This window comes from Phyllobates terribilis, unplaced genomic scaffold (genome assembly GCF_046119375.1).
Source record: "Phyllobates terribilis strain yellow unplaced genomic scaffold, ASM4611937v1 Scaffold_4__5_contigs__length_816908805, whole genome shotgun sequence".
Classification (NCBI taxonomy): domain Eukaryota; kingdom Metazoa; phylum Chordata; class Amphibia; order Anura; family Dendrobatidae; genus Phyllobates; species Phyllobates terribilis.
In genome coordinates, this window is record NW_027362764.1 from 661,546,981 (window position 1) to 661,571,313 (window position 24,333).

At 43.2% G+C, this 24,333-nt stretch overlaps 1 long non-coding RNA gene across 1 annotated transcript in view; it reads left to right on the plus strand.

The window, feature by feature from the left end:
• LOC141264477 (uncharacterized) overlaps positions 1-24,333 on the plus strand; it is a 346,631-nt gene that overhangs the window by 321,390 nt on the left and 908 nt on the right. Inside the window, exon 2 of the long non-coding RNA XR_012319961.1 lies at positions 18,175-18,204. This is a non-coding gene — a long non-coding RNA (uncharacterized lncRNA). The remainder of the gene's footprint in view (positions 1-18,174; positions 18,205-24,333) is intronic.

Genomic DNA, 24,333 nt, shown 5'->3' on the forward strand with positions numbered 1-24,333 from the left:
GGGCCAAGTGGTTCTCTAAAATTGATCTCCGGGGGGCATACAATTTGTTGCGCATGAAGGAGGGTGATGAATGGAAGACTGCTTTTAACACTCCTGGGGGTCATTTTGAGAATCTGGTTATGCCTTTTGGTCTTACCAATGCTCCAGCATTTTTTCAGAATCTTATTAATGACATCCTTAGACCTTTAATCGGCAAAAATGTGGTTGTGCATTTGGATGACATTCTGATTTATTCGCCTGATCTGGGTCTCATTGGCGGAGCGTACGTGAGGTATTACAGTTATTAATGGACAATTCGCTTTTTGCTAAGCTGGAGAAATGTGAGTTTGCTGTACAGAGAATTAGTTTTTTGGGCTACATTATCTCCAGTGAAGGTTTTGAGATGGACCCGGTTAAAGTTCAAGATGTGCAGGAATGGTCTAGGCCTATTGGTTTGAAATCGATACAGAGGTTTTTCGGTTTCACCAATTATTACAGAAAATTCATAAAAAAATTTTCTATTATTGTCAAACCGCTGACCGATCTCACCAGGAAAGGTGCTAATGCGGTTCTGTGGACTTCTGAGGCCATTGAAGCTTTTGTGTTTCTAAAGGAGAGGTTCACCTCTGCTCCCATCCTTATGCAGCCTGATGTGACTAAGCCGTTTTTGGTTGAGGTTGATGCTTCTTCGGTGGGGGTCAGTGCGGTGTTGTCTCAGGAAAACAAGGATGGAGTACATCCCCTGTGCCTTTTTTTCAAAAAAATTTCTGAGACTGAACTTAATTACGATATTGGTAATCGGGAATTGCTGGCGATTAAACTCGCATTTGAACACTGGCGTCACCTCTTGGAAGGTGCTGAATTTCCCATTCAGGTTTTCACTGATCATAAAAATCTGATCTATCTTGATGCTGCCAAGCGCTTGAATGCCTGTCAGGCTAGGTGGGCACTTTTTTTCTCGCGGTTTAATTTTTCCGTTACTTACATCACGGGTACCAAGAATGTTAAAGCGGATGCTTTGTCTCGCAGCTTTTCTCCCATGGTCGGTGTTGAGGAGGAAGAGGAGAGCATTTTACAAGAAGGTGTTGTGATTGCTGCTTTGGACTCCGTTTTGGAGGATGAGATTCTTAAAGCTCAGGAGAATGCCCCATCTAACAATCCCCATGGGAGGTTGTTTGTGCCTAGGACCTTTAGGAGAGATTTGTTTGTTGAGTGTCATGAGTCTCGGTTGGCAGGTCATCCAGGAATTTCTGAGACGAAGAGACTTGTGGGTCGCAGTTTTTGGTGGCCTGGATGGCAGAAGGAAGTCATTAAGTGGGTGCGCCAATGTACTGTGTGTGCTAGATCCAAGTCTTCGCATGCTCCTGCTGCGGGGTTGCTTTGCCCTCTGGAGGTTCCTAGTGCACCTTGGACACATCTGGCTATGGACTTTATTACTGACCTTCCCCCCTCTGAAGGTTTCACGGTCATCTGGGTGGTCGTGGACCGTTTTAGCAAGATGTGTCACTTGGTTCCCTTCATCAAACTGCCTTGCGCTAAGACACTCGCTAAGGCCTTTGTCAAGGAAATTGTCAGACTACATGGTGCTCCTACTGACATTGTTTCTGATAGGGGACCTCAGTTCGTGGCTCGTTTTTGGCGTGCCTTTTGTGACAGGTTGGGAGTTCATTTGTCGTTTTCATCTGGATATCATCCTGAGACTAATGGCCAGACAGAAAGGAAGAACCAGGATGTTGAGCAGTTCTTGCGTTGTTTTTTGGCAGACAATCAAGAGGGGTGGTCAGAGTTTCTGCCACTTGCTGAATTTGCTCTTAACAACCATACATCCTCTTCTGCTGGGTGTTCGCCTTTTTTTTGTTGTTCTGGGAGACATCCGTCTTTTGGGTCATTCTCCAAATTGGTTTCGGCTGTGCCTGAGGAGGAGAGTTTTTCTGGTGATTTGGAGAGAGTTTGGACGGATGTGCTGCGTGGTAATCTTCAGGAGGCTAACAAAAAATCTAAGAGGTACTTTGATAGGAAACGGCAAGAGGTTTTGTTTGCTGTTGGTGACATAGTTTGGTTGTCCTCTAAGAATCTGCGATTGAGGATTCCTTCTAAAAAATTGGGTCCCAAGTTCGTAGGGCCCTTTAAGGTGCTTCAGATAGTTAACCAATCTGCTGCTAGGTTGGAGGTTCCTACGTCCTGGAAGATTAACCGGTGTTTCATGTTTCTCTATTGAAAAAAGCTAATGTGTCTGATGGTGACGCCTCTGCCACTGTTCCTCCGGTGGTGGAGGACGGGGAATATGAAATTTCCCGCATCCTAAATTCTAGACGGTATAGAGGGAGTTTGCAGTATCTCGTCGCTTGGAAGGGTTTCGGACCTGAGGATAACTCATGGGTGAGGGCGGATGATGTTTCTGCTTCCAGATTTGTCAGAGCGTCTCACAGGAGGTTTCCTGGTAAGCCTGGGCCTAGGGGATCCGGAGGATCCTCTTAGAAGAGGGGGTACTGTTAGAACTCTCCTGTTAGTTTTTTTTTAGTTTGCTGGTCACATGACCATTTTTGCCTATTTAATCCGGCTCCACCCTCCTGGTCTTGCTGGACTTCATTGTATTTACTACTCTTGAGCTAGCTTGGTGCTCTGTTGCCGTTCTCTGTTAGTTTTGCTAGGTCTTCTGACCTCTATGCTTTTTGTTGTGTGTTTGTCTTTGACTGCTACTATTTCTGCTAGGAGGTGTCCAACTTATCCCAGTCCCTAGTTCTTGTAGGGATCCCTCCCTCACATCTATAGGTCTTCGTTCAGACTAGCCGAGGACTTTAGCGGGTCTGATCGCAGGATCAGGTTCCCCATTACATCGTAGGAATCTAGTTTAGTTCTATTGTAGGGACAGTTCTCCTGTCTTTCCTTTGTCCCTGTAGCAGATCATAACAGTTCTAGCAGCAGACACATTTCTACAGCAACTGTTAAGAGGAGACTTTGTGCAGCAGGCCTTCATGGTAAAATAGCTGCTAGGAAACCACTGCTAAGGACAGGCAACAAGCAGAAGAGACTTGTTTGGGCTAAAGAACACAAGAAATGGACATTAGACCAGTAGAAATCTGTGCTTTGGTCTGATGAGTCCAAATTTGAGATCTTTGGTTCCAACCACAGTGTCTTTGTGCGACGCAGAAAAGGTGAACGGATGGACTCTACATGCCTGGTTCCCACCGTGAAGCATGGAGGAGGAGGTGTGATGGTGTGGGGGTGCTTTTCTGGTGACACTGTTGGGGATTTATTCAAAATTGAAGGCATACTGAACCAGCATGGCTACCACAGCATCTTGCAGCGGCATGCTATTCCATCCGGTTTGCGTTTTGTTGGACCATCATTTACTTTTCAACAGGACAATGACCCCAAACACAGCTCCAGGCTGTTTAGGGGCTATTTGACCAAGAAGGAGAGTGATGGGGTGCTATGCCAGATGACCTGGCCTCCACAGTCACGAGACCAGAACCCAATCCAGATGGTTTGGGGTGAGCTGGACTGCAGAGTGAAGGCAAAAGGGCCAACAAGTGCTAAGCATCTCTGGGAACTCCTTCAAGACTATTGGAAGACCATTTCCGGTGACTACCTCTTGAAGCTCATCAAGAGAATGCCAAGAGTGTGCAAAGCAGTCATCAAAGCAAAGGTGGCTACATTGAAGAACTTAGAATATAAGACATATTTTCAGTTGTTTCACACTTTTTTGTTAAGTATATAATTCCACATGTGTTAATTCATAGTTTTGATGCCTTCAGTGTGAATGTACCATTTTCATAGTCATGAAAATACAGAAAAATCTTTAAATGAGAAGGTGTGTCCAAACTTTTCGTCAGTACTGTATGTGTGAAAGAAAATATTAAGATCCATATCAAACTTCAGTGAGTGGGCATTCATCCCCCTCCTTTCACACAGAATTTCAAGTAGAAGATGAGGATCTTAAAATTCAATGGTTTAATATATGGGAAGAGTGTAAATTAGGTATAGCTTGGAGGTGAGGAAACCGATTAAGATAGGAAGAGTCAACCATTCAAGTTCCCTTTGAAGCCAAGACTCCCTACAGACTACAAGTAATTAGACAGGAAAGATCTTTCCTGAGGTCCAGATAATAAAAGGGACATGTGTTTACACAGAGATAGAAAAGTGAAAAAGTCTCAATTGTCCCCAGGAAATACATCCTGAGTTCAAAGGAAACTTTTGTTTTCTTCAGGGAAAAAGTTACACCTGCGACTAGCCACTGGGCACCGGTGGAAAGTTATGAATATTGTGGTTTGTATAGATCCGATATTAATGGGACATACATCTTCAACTTCAGGACTAATCGGGGAAGAATATGCATAATTTTTCATAACTGTGACACTTACCTATAATTTCCAATTCAATGGCGACCAGATAGGTGACAATAGATGTGCCATGTTTACTATCAATGGAAAGGTAAAATCCTGATAAAAAATATGGCAGCCATCTTGAACTTCTGCATGCATCAGGAGTGAAGATATCATTAATGTTGGGAATTTCATAAAATCCTGAAGGGCTGAGAAGATCCCACAACCCAGCCCACTTGACGTCATCAAGGGAGGGTGTGTGGGTGTAGCTTAGGTGCTGATAAAAGGTCAAGGTGAATTATGATCTGTGTTCCTGCAGAGAGATACATATCAGTGTATGCACAATCCAATTCATTGGATGTTTCCATTCAAAGTGTTCTCTCTTGCTAAACCAAATCATCTCTGTGATCAGCTTAGTAAGTTTCTTTTGTTAATACTGTTTATTTTATGTAATTGTATATGCTGCATTGTTTTGTCCCCTTTGTAAAATCTTTTGTGAATTTTTATTAACACTACCCATCATTCTGGATTAAATATAAAATGTAATAGTTCTGTTCCTTTTGTTCAGTAAACCGCACCATGAGGCCATACGCTACCAGAAATCAGGTGTCCAGTCAGCCTGTATAAATGACTTGTGGTGGCAGTGAGTAGCTCTTGCTTTAGCTTGGAGCTAGTAGTGACCATGATGGGGTGTGCATATTATATATTATTATATTCCATGCATTGGAATCAGAGGTGTATATACCATACACTCATGGTTAGTTTCTCAATAACTGGCCTAGTAGTGGTAACAGCCTGCTGCCTCCTCTGTTGATCGTTGGTCAATCGCTTAATTGTCCAGATGATAGGGAGCAGCAGAGAGCTGATTGTGGCAAAAAGATAAGTAAGTGGATCTGGTGACCTCCCAGGCTGTGATCTTTGGCAATTGGTGACAGCGGTGAGATTCTGTGTGATCTCTCCAGAGTCATTCCTTGACAATATACAGTATATATACATATTTAAATATATATATATATATATATATATATATATTTATATATATATATACACTGTTATATTTATATATACACATATATACATATATACCGTAGTTTCCTATATAGCGGAAGTGAAGTACTTACTCATACACATACAAGTAGGTACATATTCCCAGTATGCATTTTAAATGTCTGTAAAGAGACAGTAAGACTTTTTCTTGAGAAAATCTTCCAACAAAAATGCTGGATGTACCCACATATATACAAAAAGATGTCTATGTCGCTTATTGACACAATTGGCATATACAGTAGCTACAGTTTGTTTTAGTATACCATTTTGTTTGAAAAGGAGAAAAAAAGGTAAACTTAGCCTTTAGATATCATTACACCTCACTAGTTATATGATTCAGCAGGATACCAAAACCGGCATTAGTATCTGTTGGTTTGGAGCTGCTGTGCCGTTGAGACTACCAACACAACAAGCTAACTATGTAAATAAAAAATAATGAGCAATATAGCAATAAAACAAACAGAGCATGCAACAATTGAATACATGAATGCATAAGTATTGTACACAGCGATTAACATTTCTGCCAGTGGGACAAGATATTACTCTCAATACATCCATTTAGTTTCAGCAATTATAGGCAGTCTGGGTCAGGCAAGTGGAAACTGAAATTTGATACGTATTCAGCGTTTCTATGAGAATATGAAAGAATGCTAAGTGTATTGCAGTAAACCTTTTCACTATTCAAATATAATATATATACAGTATATATATATTTATGATATATGATGTAAGAAAGCTAAAATTTAAAAGACATAATACAAAAAAAAGTTTGCAAAGGAAGGACAAAATCATGTTTTCAATTGATGCTAGTAGAGTAGAAAGTTTTAGTGAGAAACAAACATTATGCACCTATCTAACTGCAACCAGACTTGTAGAATATCAGTTTCTGAGGCCTCATTCAGACATCAGTGTTTTTCACGGATAGAACATGTGCCCATTATAGTCAATGCTGCTATTCACATGTCCATGTTTTTTTGGCTGCAATGATGAAAAGTGCCAATATAAGTCTATGGATCCGTGAAAAACACGTTCAGCACACGGATGGCATCCACGTGCCATCAATGTGCTTTCCGTGATTAACATTACAATGTATAGGAGAAGCTTTGTAATTTACTTATTTATTTATCCATAGATGAAAAGCACCGATGACACACTGACCAAACACTGATGACACCAGGACCGTTTTTTTACATACATAAAAAACGCTGATGTTTGAATGCAGTCTAAGGCTGAGTTCACACGATGCGTATTTAATGCGTTTCCGCGACGTTTTTGCAGTTGCGTAAACGCCGCGGAAACGCATGAAAAACGCATGGTAGAAGGGAAGCAATGTTCCCCAATTGAAATCCGCATGTGCTGTGCCCATGATGCGGATTTTTCCGCATGTCCCTGGCAGGAAACCGCATGTACAATCCGCATGCGTTTTTTCTTGCCAGAGAGATGCAGAAACGCTCAGGAAAAAATCCTGAGCATTTCTGCATCGTGTGCACATACCCTAAGAGGTAAAAATTAACAAAAAACTGTAATATTTATTGTGGCTAGAAAAAACAGACATATTGCTTAAGGTGATCAGCTAGGCCCAACCTGTGATTGATCACCAATTTCTGTGGATGCATAAATGGTTTAATGTGATTTTCCACACTTTTATAGGTATAAAATAACACAAAGAGCAGGAACTCATCCTTTCCAGGTTCAATGACGGTGCGCCTCCACTGCTCAGGTCTCTGTGTTTTGGCTGCAGCAGTCACATCACGTTGACAGTTCACAGGCCCACTGCAGTCAATGCAAGTCTTTAACTTGTGATGTTTGTATCAGCATAGCTCATTTATTGACTGCAAGGGTGATATGAGTTGTCAATGTTAAGTCTCTATGGTAGCCAAAACAACAGCTAATAGAAGGCACTGTGTAATAGTGGGGAAGGGCGTAGCCTTCTCTTGGTACTGAGATAGTTAAAGGAAGTGTTCCTAAAGTCAGACCTCTCTGAACTGTTCGTAGACCAAGCTAAGGGGTTAGCTTTAGTGGTCCAGTCAGCCGAGTAAAGGGGGAACTTAGTGCCCGGATCAAGCCTTGAGTGATATAGAGCTTGTTCCTGGCATAATTCTTTGTGGGCTGCAGTACCTGTAAACAGCCACAAGATGCCACTGTTCTGGGTGCAGATGTCAGGTTGAGTCTGCTAGCAGGGTTACAGACAGTGAGGAGTTAATGCTGCGTGATGACAGCTCACCCAGGGTGGGCACCTTAGGAAAATTCCTGCTTAAGTTTCCAGAAAGCAGGAGGAGTCACTCAGTAAGAGATAGTACAGTGAATCGTTCGGGAAGCCTGACTATAGTGGCTGCTGGGGAAGACGGGAGCTCCATACCCTCTAACAGTGGGATCCCCAGTGTGCAAGTCTCCCCACACAAGAGCACGAGTCCTGTTAGCCGGCCGGAGAAACTCATCTGAGGTAGTGAGAACCCGGGGCACTTCTAGTCTGCAGGAAGCAGAGGAAGAGGAATAGGACTCCAGGCTAAGACGTGGGGGATAGATAGAGTCACAGAGATGCTTCATTTAAAGAGTGAACCAGGGCTGAAGATGTTGCCAGCGCCTATGAGAGAGATGATAGCCTGTCGGGCCTTATCCATTATATCTGCCTGTAAATACTGAATATATTCCTCTTCCCCAAGTAAAGTTCAAGTTCTGGTTAAGAATCTTGTGTCCTCTGAATTTATTGCTACCCTGGTCCCAGAAGAGAAATGCCTGGAGACAGCCGTGATCGGATGGCTTGAAGTAAGTGAAGAGCACCACATACACAGCCACACTGCAGAGGGAGGACACGTATTGTCTGTAGGGTGCCATAGCGAGTGGGGACTACAGCTCACCCACGACTACTTCGCTGGGGAACCTTACAACTGGACCCCGGAAGGATGAGTACCTGCTCTTTTTGTTATAATATGTATATTAAAGGGGTTTTCCCACAAACAAAATTTCATTTTAATCAATAGATCTTGGAATAAAAACTTAAACAATTGGTTATGATTAAATAAAATGGTCCTGTGCTGAGATAATTTTATAAATGTTCCCCTGTGTAATGGCCGTGTTTGACCGTGCAGGAACATGGTCTGATCATACCACAGCTCCTGGGCAGGGGAGGATGCAAAAGAGTATACATGTAGTAGTGGTGGAGGTGATAGTATGCCCCTGACACTAAAAAGGGTCAAAAGTACGTTCCTGAAGTTAGAACCTGCTGGTGCTGCAGTTTGGCCTAGGTAGGGTGAACTGTAACAGCTGACCTAGTAGAGGGAGGGGGAACTGAGTTCTAGTGTCAAGTGCAGGAAGTGAACACAGTCACTAGTTGTGCAGTACAGCAGAAACCAGCAGGCTCTGTAGGGGCTGCTAGGGTAGACGTGCGCCTAGTATCCTGGATAGTGAATCACCAGAGGATCCCTCCGCAAGGGTCCCTTTAGCCACCTGGGAACCTCGAGACAGTCATCGGGACCCGGGGGCACATTCTGACTGCGAGGCTGCAGAAGAAGTCAGGACTAGTGATGGGCGAGCACTAAAATGCTCGGGTGCTTGATGCTCGGGTAGAGCACATTGGAATACTCGGGTGTCTATGGGAAACTCAAGCATTTTTCAGGCGGCCCCCCCGGTGGTCTGCAGAGGACCTAAAATTGCCCAAATTGATGGGAGCAGTGCTCAAATGACATGAGATCAGCATGGGGAAGACCCCTGTAAGCATTTCTGACTCCCAGGTCACTTCTGTCAACAATGTTGTCAGAGGTATTACGCCACTTTTACGTACTCACAATAAAACATACAAAAACGAAACCAAAATGGATTTTCCTGGGAAATATGTTAAGGAACATCCTTTCCAGGGTAATGACTTGTATATAAAGAAAAATAAATAACAAAAAAACAAAATACTCCTCCACACCTTGGGCTATAATCACACTTAGCATTTCTGATGCGTGTTTGCACTTTTGCATTGCTTTCAACCGTGACAAATTCATTCAACAGGAAATGTGAATTTTAACATTTAACAACCTTATCTGTCCATGTGGTGTGTGAGATATCATCAGACACATCGTGTTTAATTTATGAAGGAGGGACTCTGAAAGTCACAAAGCCTATTTTTATAGGGCCATCAGGCGGCCTTTACTATTCTTAAAGAGCCAGCAGTCGGCCCTCATTATTCTTAGAGAGCCATCAGCCGGCTATGTTTTATTGTTCCCATTACTAAAAAGTGAGTCTCCTATACGGTTATTGAGTATGCTGTAAGTGGCAGAGCTGCCAAAAATTTGGACACACCCCAATACCACTTTGAAAATTTGGATGCACCCCAATACCCTTTTGAAGACACTTAGAGGAGGGCCTCCTGAAAACAATGCTCCCATTATTAGGAAGTAGGTCTCCCATTGTGTTTGCCTATGCAGTGAATGCAAGGGTTGCCAAAAATTTGGAGGCACTCTAATGCCCCTTGGAAGAGACGTGGAGGTCAGAAGGCCTCCTGAAAACAATGTTCCCATTATTAGGAAGTGGGTCTCCCATTGTGTTTGCCTATGCAGTGAATGCAAGGGTTGCCAAAAATTTGGAGCCACTCCAATGCCCCTTGGAAGAGATGTGGAGGTCAGAGGGCCTCCTGAAAACAATGTTCCCATTATTAGGAAGTGGGAGCAATGGGAGCATTGTGTTTGCCTATGCAGTGAATGCAAGGGTTGCCAAAAATTTGGAGGCACTCCAATGCCCCTTGGAAGAGATGTAGAGGAGGGCCTCTTGAAAAAAAATGTTCCCATTATTAGGAAGTGGGTCTCCCATAGTGTTGGCCTATGCAGTGAATGCAAGGGCTGCCAAAAATTGGGAGGCACTCCAATGCCCCTTGGAAGAGACGTGGATGAGGGCCTCTTAAAAAATGATCCCATTAGAAAAGAGCGGGTTTCCTATACTTGTAATGGCCATGCACTAAGTGTATGGCCTGACAAACATTTACCCCTGGGGGTAATGCATGAACATACTTTATACAAATTTTTTTTTAAGGGCATCATAAACACCCTTTAAAAAAATGATGTTGGTGTTGCATCGTGGACCACGCTCACCCTGGTGATATGGTGGTGTAGGATGAGAATGAGGAGAAGGAGGAGGACAAAAGCAAATAGTCAAAATCAGGAAGCGTATACCCATGTGTGGGTGTGAAGAGGTGCATGGAAATACACCTCCCAAAAAAAAAAAACTGGATTTGAGTTTATGTTATGCTGCTATCATTCGGTGGTGTTGAGAAGTCTGGCCCAATCCAGCCCCTGTTCATTTTTATAAGAGTCAGTCTGTCAGCGTTTTCAGTTGACAGGCGGATGCGATTATCAGTTATAATTCCACTGGTGGCACTAAAAATCCGCTCAGATAAAATGCTAGTGGCAGGGAGGGCCAGGACCTCCAAGGCGTAGAGAGCCAGTTCATTCGACATGTCCAGCTTGGATACCCAATAATTATAAGGCACAGAGGAATCACGGAGGATATTGGTACTGTCGGCAAGGTACTCTCTCAGCATCTTCCCAAACTTTGCACTCCTTGTGAGAGTACCCCGCGTCTGAGGGGCTGTGCGATTGGAGGGGCTGACAAAATTCTCCCAGAACTTTGACAGTGTTCCCCTGCCTCTGCTGGATTGAAGTTGTGTCTCTCTCGCCTGTACTCCTTGGTTGCCCATCGAACTGTGACTTCTGCCGCCTGCATTTTTAGATAGGAATTTTTTTAATAGTTCCGCAACAAGGGCCTTCTGGTACAGCCCCATTTTTGTAGACCTGTCCGCCTCAGGAATAAGAGATATAAAGTTCTCCTTGTAGCGTGGGTCTAGAAGTGTCACCAACCAGTAATGACTGTCACCCAAAATTTTGAGAACGCGAGGGTCATGGGAAAGGCAGCGTAACATAAATTCAGCCATGCGTGCCAGACTGCTAACAGGCAAGACTTCCATGTCCGCACCAAGAAGATGACTGACCATGCTCTCCTCCTCCTCCTCTCTTTCCTCCTGCCATCCACTCTGAACAGACGGTATTACAGTTGTGCAGGTAGTACCGTCTATAGCGCATGAAACTAGCTCCTGTTCTTCCTCCTCTTCCTCATAGTCACCCATTCCACCCAATCTTGGGATGAGATGAGGCTGGGCTGTGTATAATCACCCTGTATGGTTCCTTGCTCCATCTCATCATGCTCCACCTGCAATGCATCCTCTTTGATTGTGAGCAGAGAGCATTTCAGAAGACAGAGAAGCGGGATGGTGATGCTAATTATGGCTTCATTGCCGCTCACCATCTTGGTGGAGTCCTCAAAGTTTTGGAGGATGGTACATATGTCTGACATTCATGTCCACTCCTGAGGTCTTATGTGTGGAGTTTGAACTGAATACTGACGGCCTTGGTGATGCTGGTACTCAACAACTGCCCTCTTCTGCTTACAAATCCTTCCCAACATCTGCAGTGTAAAGTTCCAATGTGTGGGGACATCTGTGAGCCGGAAGCTGCAAATGCTGTTGATACACGGCAAGGAAGTTGGAAGCTGTAGTTGACTTTCTAAAATGGGCACACAGGCGGTGCACTTTTACAAGCAGATCCGGCAGCTCCGGGTAGGATTTGAGAAACCGCTGAACCACAAGATTAAGCACATGGGCCAGGCATGGTACGTGGGTGAGCTTGCCTCGCCTTAGAGACGCCAACAGCTTCTGGCCATTGTCACACATAACCATGCCTTGCTGTAGGTTCAGCGGTGTGAGCCACAGATCTGCCTGCTCTTTCAGAGCTGTCCACAACTCTTCAGCATTGTGCGGTTTGTCACGTAAGCATGTTAGCTTCAGCACAGCCTGTTGCCGCTTGGCTGAGGCAGTGCTGCAGCACTTCCAGCTTGTGACTGATGTGGTCATTAAGGAGATGGAGGCTGAAGGAGAGGAGGAGGCTGAGGAGGATGAGGTGCAGGAACTGTAGACTTTGGGGGCAACCCTGATTGACCTAGGGCCCGCAATCATTGGCGTCGGGAGGACGTGTTCCATCCCAAGGTCCGACTGGTCCCGGCTTCCACTATGTTAACCCAGTGTGCTGTCAGCGAGATGTACCGTCACTGCCCACAAGAAGTGTGGGTGTCCGTGGTTAGGTAGACTTTCCGGGTAACTGCGTTGTTGAGGGCACAGCTAATGTTTTGGGACACGTGCTTGTGTAATGCGGGGATGGCACACCGGCAGCTGGGGACCGAGTACCGACAGACAGCCGCCGCCATCAGGTTGTGGAATGCTTCCGTCTACACAAGCGTAAAAGGCAACATTTCAAGCGCAAGCAGTCGTGTAATGTAGTGTGGCCAGTGGCCAGTGGGGCGTTGGCTGCATATTTGTGCTTGCATTCCAAGGACTGGCGTATGGACAGCTGAACGCTGCGCTGGAACAAGGACGTGGACGTGCTTCCTGATGCTGCTACTTGAGAGTGTGCAATGACAGGTGCAGAGCAGGAGGCATCTTCGCATGCACCATGGACAGGGGATTGGCTTGCATGCACAACAGCGGAAGAAGCAATGGAGCCACCTGCAGACACTGTTCCTTGACCCTGGGGTTCGTCCCACAAAGTCGGGTGCTTTGCTGACATGTGGCTGATCATGCTGGTGGTGGTCAGGCTGCTAGTTTTGCCACCCCTGCTGATGCTGGCTTGGCAGGTGGTGCAAATGGCCTTTTTCAGGTTATCAGCACAGTCTTTAAAAAACATCCAGACTCAGGAAAACTTAACAGTTGTACTGGCAACTTCCTTCGTGTTGGTGTTACGGGGAATGGTTGCATGCCTTCTTTCTGCGGCCACCACAGTGCTTCTTCCTGCCTGTTGGGGTGCTCTGCCTCCCTCCCCCTGTGTGCTGCTGTCCTCACTTTGCATGTCCTCCTGCCAGGTTGGGTCATTTACTATATCATCCACCACCTCGTCTACCACTTTCGCACCCTGGCCCTCCTCGTGACTTTCTGGCAATTGTGTCTCATCATCGTCCACCTCTTGGACACTTTCCCACCATCGCCTTCCTGTAACTGTGGCTGCTCAAATATTTGGGCATTGCTACATGCAATCTCCTCTTGCCCCGCTTCAAGTGGACCGGGCAAGAGGCCCGAATCTATAAATCGAAAAGTAAACAGCTCTTCAAAGTATCCAAGTGTAGGATCAGTTGTCTCCGGGCACTCGGCATGGTGGGAGGAAGGAGGATCAGGGTGAGGAATATGCAGTCCAGACTCACGGCTACTGAGACTTGACCGTGTTGCAGACAGGTTGGTGGTGGCTAAGTGACTGGAAGCATTGTTCCCTATCCAACCATCAACCCTTTGACACTGCTCTGGGTTCAATAGTGGTGTGCTGCGGTCCCCTAGGAATTGGGACAGGAAGGTCGGGCGAGAAGATGTGGGTGTTTGTTGTGGCACAATTTCAGCTTGCCCACGGCCTCGACCTGGGCCTCTGCATGAACCATCACCATCAGTTCCCGTCCCTTGCCATGCGCCATGCCCATTTTAAATGGAGGACAATATCTTCCATGCTCACTACAAATGGCTGAATTTGGAGCGAACTTATATGTAATCCATATGATGGAGAAACCACAGCTTTAAATACCTGGCTTGTAGGTAACTATTTTGAATAGCAAATCAATGTCGAAAACCTTGCTGACACACTGAAAAAAAATTTAAATGGAGGCCAGAAATGGCAGAATTTTCAGAAAACGTATATACAGTATGTGATCTGTGTGACGGACAAACCACAGTTTTAAATTCCTGGCTTGTAGGAAACTATTTTGAACAGCAAACCGGTGCCAAAAACTTTGCTGACATACTGAAAAAAAAATCTGAATGGAGGCCAAAAATGGCAGTATTTTCAGCGCAATTATATGTGATCTGTGTGACGGAGAAACCACAGTTTAAAATAGCTGGCCTGTAGGTAACTATTTTGAACAGCAATCCGGTGTCAAAACCTTTGCTGACACACTGCAAAAAAATTTGATTGGAGGCCAAAAATGGCAGTATTTTCAGAGCAATTATATGTGATCCGTGTGAGGGACAAACCAGAGTTTTAAATAGCTGGATTTTTAGCGCTGTAATATGGAAAGGACCTAGCTGTATTCTGCAGTGCCAACAAGCAAATGGTGCAGGAAAATGGTGTTCTCTGGATTGCTTTTTAAGCAAATAATGAGGATTAAGATCCAAAGAAAAGTATTCCTGGCCCCTGAGACGTGGGCCTTTGACTAGAAATGTCTAACAGCAGCAGAAGGCAGAACTGGAATGGAGCCTCTTGTGCTATATGCACTGCAGTCTGCTATATATACTGCCTGCCTGCTTATATACACTGCCTGCCTGATATCTCTGCAGATGGTTTAGTCCTCAGAAGGACTGTTTGTTGAGATGGATATGTGCAATGTACTTGTTTTCTCCCTACACTACCTAATTCACAACCAAATCTCTCCCTAGCTCAGCAGCACCTCTCCCTACACTGCCTGACTAAGGAGTAGACTGACGAGCACAGCGGCGCCAGGTCTGATATAGACCTGATGACGCTGTGCGGCCAGCCAGTCACTGTAATGCCACAACCAACATGGCTGCGGCATTACAGTGAGTGGCAGGCAATCCCTGCATGTTGATTGGCACTCTAAACATTGCCAAACATGCAGGAAGGGGACCCGCAAGTACTCTCATGTACTCTGCGAGCTACGAGCATCTCGAGTACTGAGATGCTCGGGCGAGTACCGAGTTCTTGCGAGTATGCTCGCTCATCACTAGTCAGGACTCAAGCTCTCAGAGGTGGAGAGAAATGGGATCCAGATATACTGTCATTGGTGATGAAGAATCTCTAAGGCTAGAGGAGAAAGCAACAGAGATGCTTCTTTAAATCGGGAACCAGGGCTGTAGTTGTATCCAGTACCTGTGGAAAAGATGAAAATCCTTATCCTTTATACATGCCTGCAAATAACGTAAATAATTCCAGTTACCAAGTAAAGTTCTGGTTGTTTTTATGAACTCTGTGTCCTTTGAATTGATTGCTGTCCTTGTTCCAGAAGAGGAATTCCTGGAGTCAGAAGGGGCTGGCTGGCCAGAAGTAAGTGGGAAACACCACATACAGTACACAGCAGTAGACCAGAATGAGGACACACTTTGTCTGTAGGGTGCCAAGTGAGCATGTGCTACAGCTCGCCCACAACTAACTTGTTTGGCCACCTTACATACAGACAGGATACCATGGGATCATGGCTGATTCTTTTTGTGAGGTAAAACGTTTTTAAACAATGTTTTACTTCAAAAGAAAAAATCAGCTGTGATCCCATGCTGAAATGTCTGTGTACTCTTTTGCTTCCTCACCTGCCCAGGAGCTGTGGTATGATCAGACCATGTTCCTGCACGGTCAGACACAGCCATTACACAATACACAGCAGGGGCACATTTATAAGATTATCTCAGCACAGGAACATTTTATGTAAACACATTCAATTGTGGAAATTATTATTATTCCAAGATCTATTGATTAAAATGAACTTTTGTTCATGGAAAACCCCTTTAAATCATTAGGGATACACTTTTCTTAAAGTGGAAACATTCTGTAAATGTAGTATATATAGAGTGCCTACAAGTAGTATTCAACCCCCTGCAGATTTAGCTGGTTTGATAAGATGCAAATAAGTTAGAGCCTTCAAACTGCAAACGAGAGTAGGTTTTATGAACAGAAGCATAAATCTTACAAACCAAAAAGTTATGTTGCTCAGTTGAATTTTATTAAATTTTAAACATAAAAGTGTGGGTCAATTATTATACAACCCCTATGTTTAATATTTTGTGGAATAACCCTTGTTTGCAATTACAGCTAATAATTGTCTTTTATAAGACCTGATCAGGCCGGCACAGGTCTGTGGAGTTATCTTGGCCCACTCCTCCATGCAGATCTTCTCCAAGTTATCTAGGTTCTTTGGGTGTCTCATGTGGACTTTATTCTTGAGCTTCTTCCACAAGTTTTCAATTGGGTTAAGGTCAGGAGACTGACTAGGCCACTCCAACACCTTGACTTTTTCCCTCTTGAACCAGGCCTTGGTTTTCTTGGCTGTGTGCTTTGGGTCGTTGTCTTGTTGGAAGATGAAATTACGACCCATCTTAAGATCCTTGATGGAGGAGCGTAGGTTCTTGGCCAAAATCTCCAGGTAGGCCGTGCTATCCATCTTCCCATGGATGCGGACCAGATGGCCAGGCCCCTTGGCTGAGAAACAGGCCCACAGCATGATGCTGCCACCACCATGCTTGACTGTAGGGATGGTATTCTTGGGGTCGTATGCAGTGCCATCCAGTCTCCAAACGTCACGTGTGTGGTTGGCACCAAAGATCTCGATCTTGGTCTCATCAGACCATAGAACCTTGAACCAGTCTGTCTCAGAGTCCTCCAAGTGATCATGAGCAAACTGTAGACGAGCCTTGACATGACGCTTTGAAAGTAAAGGTACCTTACGGGCTCATCTGGAACGGAGACCATTGCGGTGGAGTACGTTACTTATGGTATTGACTGAAACCAATGTCCCCACTACCATGAGATCTTCCCGGAGCTCCTTCCTTGTTGTCCTTGGGCTAGCCTTGACTCTTCGGAAAAGCCTGGCCTCGGCACGGGAGGACACTTTCAAAGGCTGTCCAGGCCGTGGAAGGCTAACAGTAGTTCCATAAGCCTTCCACTTACGGATGATGCTCCCAACAGTGGAGACAGGTAGGCCCAACTCCTTGGAAAGGGTTTTGTACCCCTTGCCACCCTTGTGACCCTCCACGATCTTGTCTCTGATGGCCTTGGAATGCTCCTTTGTCTTTCCCATGTTGACCATGTCTGAGTGCTGTTCACAAGTTTGGGGAGGGTCTTAAATAGTCAGAAAAGGCTGGCAAAAGAGATCTTTAATCCACACATGTGAAGCTCATTATTCTTGGTGCCTGAACTACTTCTTAATACTTTAGGGGGACCAAACAGAATTCTTGTGGTTTGAGGGGTTGAATAATAAATGACACTCTGAATTAACTTTTAACGTTAAAAAAAAAAAAAAAAAAATTGCTGCAGTGCATTTCCCACTTCCAGGCTGACCTACAGTACAAATGTCACAATGCCAAGTTAATTCCGCATGTGTCAACCAGCTAAATCTGCAGGGGGTTGAATACTACTTGTAGGCACTGTACATTATATATATACATATACAGTATATATAATCAGTGATCACATTCTCTGTAGTGGCTATAAAGGCATCATATTAGGCTGATTCCATTATGATTTCTATTATGAATATTATACGAAATACTATATACTCAGACATTAATGGGATTGTGCTCTCATCCAATGACTAACAAGTAATTATATTTTTTAAATTACCTAGAAGAACTTTTTGGTCCAAACTATTATTATTTTTTTTTTTTTACTATTTAGATCATCACTCATAAAGACTGAGCTATATTTTGACAGATACTGACAAAAGAGTGCCAGGGAATTGTGACACAATTGTCACCTTCAATGTGCTCAAGTTGAAAAACTCAGTTTGAGTGCTAGGTACTAATTAGAACGGCTATATTAGGAAAAGCAAATACACTGAAGTCTAATATTAAACAAAGAGCAATTCTCATCTCAAAGGTTTTCCATTGTGTGCGGCTTATTTCATAAAGCCGTTTTGCATTCTAATGAAGTACAAACAATTACTAGTAGAGTAACTAATTTCATGCTATTACCGAAATCATATAAAACAATTCTCACTGTTTTATGAATTTTTAATGGCAATTTTGTACATGTTAATTGAGGAATTCATTGACTTTATATAATGAAATTTATATTTTATCTTTGCTCACAGGAAGTTCCGTAATAAGAAAATGAGAAGAAATATGGTGAGTATTTAAAGGCGAAACATGCAGTAAATACAAGCAATATATAATCCAGCAAAATTGCCTACATGGAGCTGATAGTACATTTCTACATTGTTCTTTAGACACATATAATGGGAATATAATATAAATAGAGTTTCAGATGCTACAGGCACATTTATTATTCATTATGGACCTCTGCCCTTCTACACCGCAGACTGATTTCAATAGAAATTCAATGTTTCTTTTATTCATAGTACTTTGTAAATACCGGACTAATATAATCAGTCTTTTTTAATTAGTTTTTATTAAAAATAATCAAATTAAAACCTCATTATGAAGCGCGGCACATAAAGTCTACTGGCAACTTTTGGCTTTATTATATTCTCAACACCGATTTCTCCAAAATATAGTAATGGGGGAATTAAAACGCTTTACACATGTTATGGATTTCTCCAGCGTAGATTTGTTAGCATGCTGTGGATATTTTATTTACCTGCAATATGTCTATTAGGGTATGTTCACATTAAGTTTTGTGAAGGTGTAAAAATCTTTAGCGTTTTTAAAAAATAAACCACTTCAGGAAACTCTCCTTTTTTTGCTTTTGGTCATCTTTTTGTGAGTTTTTTGTGTTTATTTTTTTGCATACTGTGTTTTTCTACCTTTTGATTTTATAGTTTTACATTTCGTGGCAAAGTTATCAAAACCTTTTTCCAAAAAATGACAAAAATGTGCAAAAATAAAAGAAGAGTATTCAAAGTTTTTTTTAGGCTATGTGCACACGATGCGTATTTCATGCGTATTTTGTGCGGAAAGTTCCGCAGCGTAAACGCATGAATTACGCATGTTAGCCTTCTGCCATGGTCCCCTATGGCATTCCGCAATTGTAATGCCCGCGCTGCGGAATTTTCCGCAGCGTTTTGTTGTGCGGAAAATTCCGCAGCATGTCAATTCTTTGTGCGTTTACGCATGCGGAATTGCCATCTACAATGCAGTAGAAAACGCAAGGCAATTCCGCATGTGCAAAACGCACGAATTACGCGCGAAAAACGCATGACAAATTCCGCATGCGTTTTCCAGGAAAAAGGACATGCGGAAATGAAGCGGAAATTTCCGCTTCAAATACGCATCGTGTGCACTTAGCCTTAAATGTTTTTTTTTTACTTAGATTTTGGAACAGATCCACTTCAAAATCTTCCTCACAACACTCTGTGTGAACATATCCTCATTTTTCAATGCATAGGAAGAAATTTGCAACAAAACCTGCTAGAAAATTTACATCTAAGGCTATGTGCCCTCGATGCAGAAATGAAGCAGAAAATTTCTGCAGCATTTCTGCATCTCCCTGGCAGAAAAAAACGCATGCAGATTGTACATGCGTTTTTCCTGCCAAATACATGCGGATTTGAAGCGTTCTTCACATGCATTTCTGCATGCGCATTGACAAGCGCTTTCCAGGCGATTTTAGCATCACTTGGAAAGTGCTTGACAACTAGGTCACACTATATAAATCCATGCAAACGGCATTGATTTATATAGTGTGACCGTAAGAATGTTTAAAAATAAAAAAATAAACCTATACTTACCTTCCGATGGCCCGGCATGTGTTGCTGCGCTCCTTCCTGGCTGCCAGCTGATCGCGGGACACTGCACTGAAGGGCCTGCGGTCACATGACTGTGACGTCACCGCAGGTCCTTCAGTCCTGCCCGCAAGCACAGGGAAGGAGACCGGGGGCCGTCGGAAGGTGAATATTATCTTTATTTTTTATTTTATTCTTTTTTTTACAGGTACAATGGTACCCAGGTCTGGATGAGAGTCTCCTCTCCTCCAGAACTGGGTACCATCCGCACATTGAAACGCATATAATTCGTGAGTACAAATGTACTGACACGGATTATGTGCGTCTCAATGCAAGTCAATGGCGGCGATTACGCCGCGCTTCCGCAAAATTAATGGACATGCTGCGGATTTTTGAGCGCAGCATGGGCATAGAACTTGCGGAATCCCCTTGGGGACCATGGGGGGCAGATTACCTAGCGTTTAACAAGCGTTTATGCTGCGGAAATTCCGCAGCATATACGCTTGAAAAACACTACGTGGGCACTTAGCCTTAGGGTAGGTTAACATACAGATTTTTAGGAGGATTTTGATCTTTTCTAAAATCCACCTCAAAAACTACTTCAAATACTCTTTGAATACTCTTGCTAGTCATGTATATGGAAAATCCACTCTGCTGTTCATATGATGAGTTTTTGGGAGTTGATTTTGATGCTGATTTTTACTGCAAATAATGAAAAAAATCACTTCCTCAAACTTTGTGGAATCATGACCATTCGTTTCTGCAGAAATCTCCTGGGAATGGAAGTGGTTGGTGTAATCTTGTTGAAAAGTCTTGAATGCAATTTCCCTCTTAAAATTAATTACAATCATGCTCTTTTTACATACCTAAATATGTCACTAATCTATGTTACATGTTATGTCATAGCTATGTTATAGTGTAACATGTTAATCAGTTTTACTATTTTGGATACATAGACCCTGATTCATCAAAGCTTTTACGCTAGGAAGCTGGTGAAAATAACTTTTCCAAGTTGCAAAATTTTGGCACAAAGTGAAGCTTTTGGGGGATCATGGGCATGGCAACACACATGCGACAAATTCATGATGAGCTGAAGCATTTCTCACACCACAAATCTTACTCCAGTCGCTGACTGGAGTAAGATTTGTGGAGAGGAACACACAGAGGTGCACACCACTTTTCAGATGTACCAAATTAATTAAGAGGTGTTCACCCTCTCATCAAGACCGGTATGAAAAATGTTGGTCTTGATAAATCTTGGCCATAGTCTGTAATTCACATGTTATGGTTTGTATGTATATTTTATATGTGGTAGGTTATAACTAGACTTGATGCAAAATAGAGAAACTACCGCACTCCTGGAGTAGTGAGGTGCTCAGGTAGGGTTGCAAGCCCGACGTAATATTAAACCAAAAAACCTGGCACTCAAATAGACTTGAAGATTTCTTAGAGGATTTTTTCAAAAATAATAATATTTAATGATAATGTAGTACAATAAGCAGACGTTTCGGTCCCACGGACCTTCATCGGTGTACTATGATAGAAAATAATACAAAAAATACAAAAAATAAATAAGTAGACAATAATAGACATGCAACATTTTGCAAAAATAACATAAGCATGGTGAGCAAAAATCCAAAGAAAATCAAAATAAATGGTCATGGATACATGGCATGGGGTTAACAACAAGGGGAACCGGATGGGAGAGAGGGAGAGGATGGGGCTGGATGTAAGTGGAAATGGAAATGTACTAGAACCTACCAGAAGAGATCAAGAGGAGAAAAGCTGGGGAGAAAAAAAGGAGAACAAACAGAGTGTAAGTACCTGTGGACGTAACAATGAGAAGACACAAGAAGAGAAACTGTTACCTGTGAGGTATGGTAATAAAGAGTGGCTGTAACAAGGAAGAACGCGGTGTCCACCGCTTGTTCTAGGCTGTTGGTGTAAAGGGAGACAGGACAGAATATATAAGAGAAGGGGGAGGTCATATAGGGGCCAAGAACCAATCATTGGTGACAGTGGAGAGAATGTGAGCGATAGGGGATGGCGCCGCAGGACCTGAAGACCGGAAATGACGTCAGTCAGGTCCTGAAGCCTGAATGCCGGTCACGTGACCGGAAATGACGCGTAGTTGCGTTCCACTATGCGGTTCAAGGTGTTCAGAGAGAGATGCAGTGAGGAGATCCAGCGGGAGGAGGCAGGAGGGGTAGGAGGAAGGAATTAGAACATCATTGGGATGGTATCTAGGGAAACAAAAACAAGTATAAGTATATAGTAGAATTTGGTACAACAATGTACACATTACGATAGGAACCAATAAGTCTCCAGACATGGAATAACAAAAGACATGTGATATTGTAGCCTTATGAATATATGTAAAAGTGGTCAGAACATGACTGGACTGTATATAATGACATAATAACAAGAGGAGAATATAGTCAAGTGGATATTTGACTATGGGTATGCAGAGAATTATATATATAAAATATATAAATGATATAAATACAAAAAATACAAAAAATCGGGGTATTCATATGAATGAACAGAGATCATATTCTCTGTTGAGACCTTTTGGGGACAGGGACTGTAGCTCATGTATCCAGTATGCTTCTCTAAGTTTCAACAAGCGAATACGATCCCCTCCACGTCTAGGCGGGTTAACTTGTTCTATGACCTGGAATTTGAGCTGCGGAATTGAATGTCCTGCTGATGTAAAATGTGCCGGGATGGGTAGGAATAGATTTTTACAGCGTATAGTAGACTTGTGTTTAGAGATTCTATCTTTGATAGGTTGGGTTGTTTCACCGACATATATAAGGCCACAGGGACATTTAATGACGTAAATGACATAAGAAGAGTTGCAGGTGAAATAATCTTTGATCCTGTACTGTTTCCCTGACTGTGGATGATGTAAAGTGCTGCCCCTAATGATGTTATTACACTGGTAACACTGGAGACATGGAAAAGTCCCCATTTTTGGTGTGGATAGAAATCTTTGTCGAGGTCTGGTGTTAGTGGTGCCAATATCGGCATGTACCAGTCGATCCCGGATATTGGGTGCCCTTTTATAGCAAGGTAAGAAGGGGACTGTGAAACCGGGGACAGAGGGGTATGCAGTTTGAAGTATGTTCCAGTGTTGTCTGATTTTCCTGTGTAGAATGAAAGTCATGGGGTGGTAGGTATGTACAAATGGGATACGGTTATTGGAGGGGTATCGGGGTGGAGTGGTTCCCTCCAAAGTTTTAGATAGGGTGTCTATCGGGTATCCTCTATCAACAAATTTATTCTGCATCTCATGTAGTCTTTGGCTTTGAATGGAAGGATTGCTGACTATACGCTGAACACGGCGGAATTGTGACTTGGGAACTGAGGAGAATATGGATCTAGGATGTGAGCTGGAGAAATGTAGAAGACCATTTCTGTCAGTGGGTTTGACGTAAAGGTCAGATGAGAGAAAGCCAAGCTCATCTTTGATGATAGTCGTGTCTAGAAAGTTGATTGATTCTTTATTGGATGTGATGGTAAAATGAAGGCCCTCCCAGGCTGAATTAAGAGATCCAAAGAATTCCATAAGGGTTTCAGGGGGCCCCTCCCATATGCAAAAAATATAATCAATGTAGCGTTTCCAGGCTACAGAGTGAATCTGGAAGAGAGGATGGGTGTAAATCACCTCCTCCTCGAATGTAGCCATGTAGCAATTTGCATATGGGGGGGCCACATTAGATCCCATAGCGGTACCCCGTTTCTGTAAAAAGAAAGTGTCCTGAAAAAGGAAATAGTTTTTTGTTAACACCAAGTTTAGGAGATCAAGACAGAGGTGACTGACTTCAGCCGGTGTCTCTGAATCTGCTAACAATTTTTTGACACACTGGATCCCTTTTACATGTGGTATAGACGTATATAAGTTGTTCACGTCCAGTGTGACCAACAAGGAATCAGGATTTGTCTGTTTAATGTCTCGAATGGTAGTGAGAAAGGCACCAGTGTCTAGAATGAAGGATTTTGTTTTTTTTGACTAACTAACTCCAGTGTCACCAATGATTGGTTCTTGGCCCCTATACGACCTCCCCCTTCTCTTATATATTCTGTCCTGTCTCCCTTTACACCAACAGCCTAGAACAAGCGGTGGACACCGTGTTCTTCCTTGTTACAGCCACTCTTTATTACCATACCTCACAGGTAACAGTTTCTCTTCTTGTGTCTTCTCATTGTTACGTCCACAGGTACTTACACTCTGTTTGTTCTCCTTTTTTTCTCCCCAGCTTTTCTCCTCTTGATCTCTTCTGGTAGGTTCTAGTACATTTCCATTTCCACTTACATCCAGCCCCATCCTCTCCCTCTCTCCCATCCGGTTCCCCTTGTTGTTAACCCCATGCCATGTATCCATGACCATTTATTTTGATTTTCTTTGGATTTTTGCTCACCATGCTTATGTTATTTTTGCAAAATGTTGCATGTCTATTATTGTCTACTTATTTATTTTTTGTATTTTTTGTATTATTTTCTATCATAGTACACCGATGAAGGTCCGTGGGACCGAAACGTCTGCTTATTGTACTACATTATCATTAAA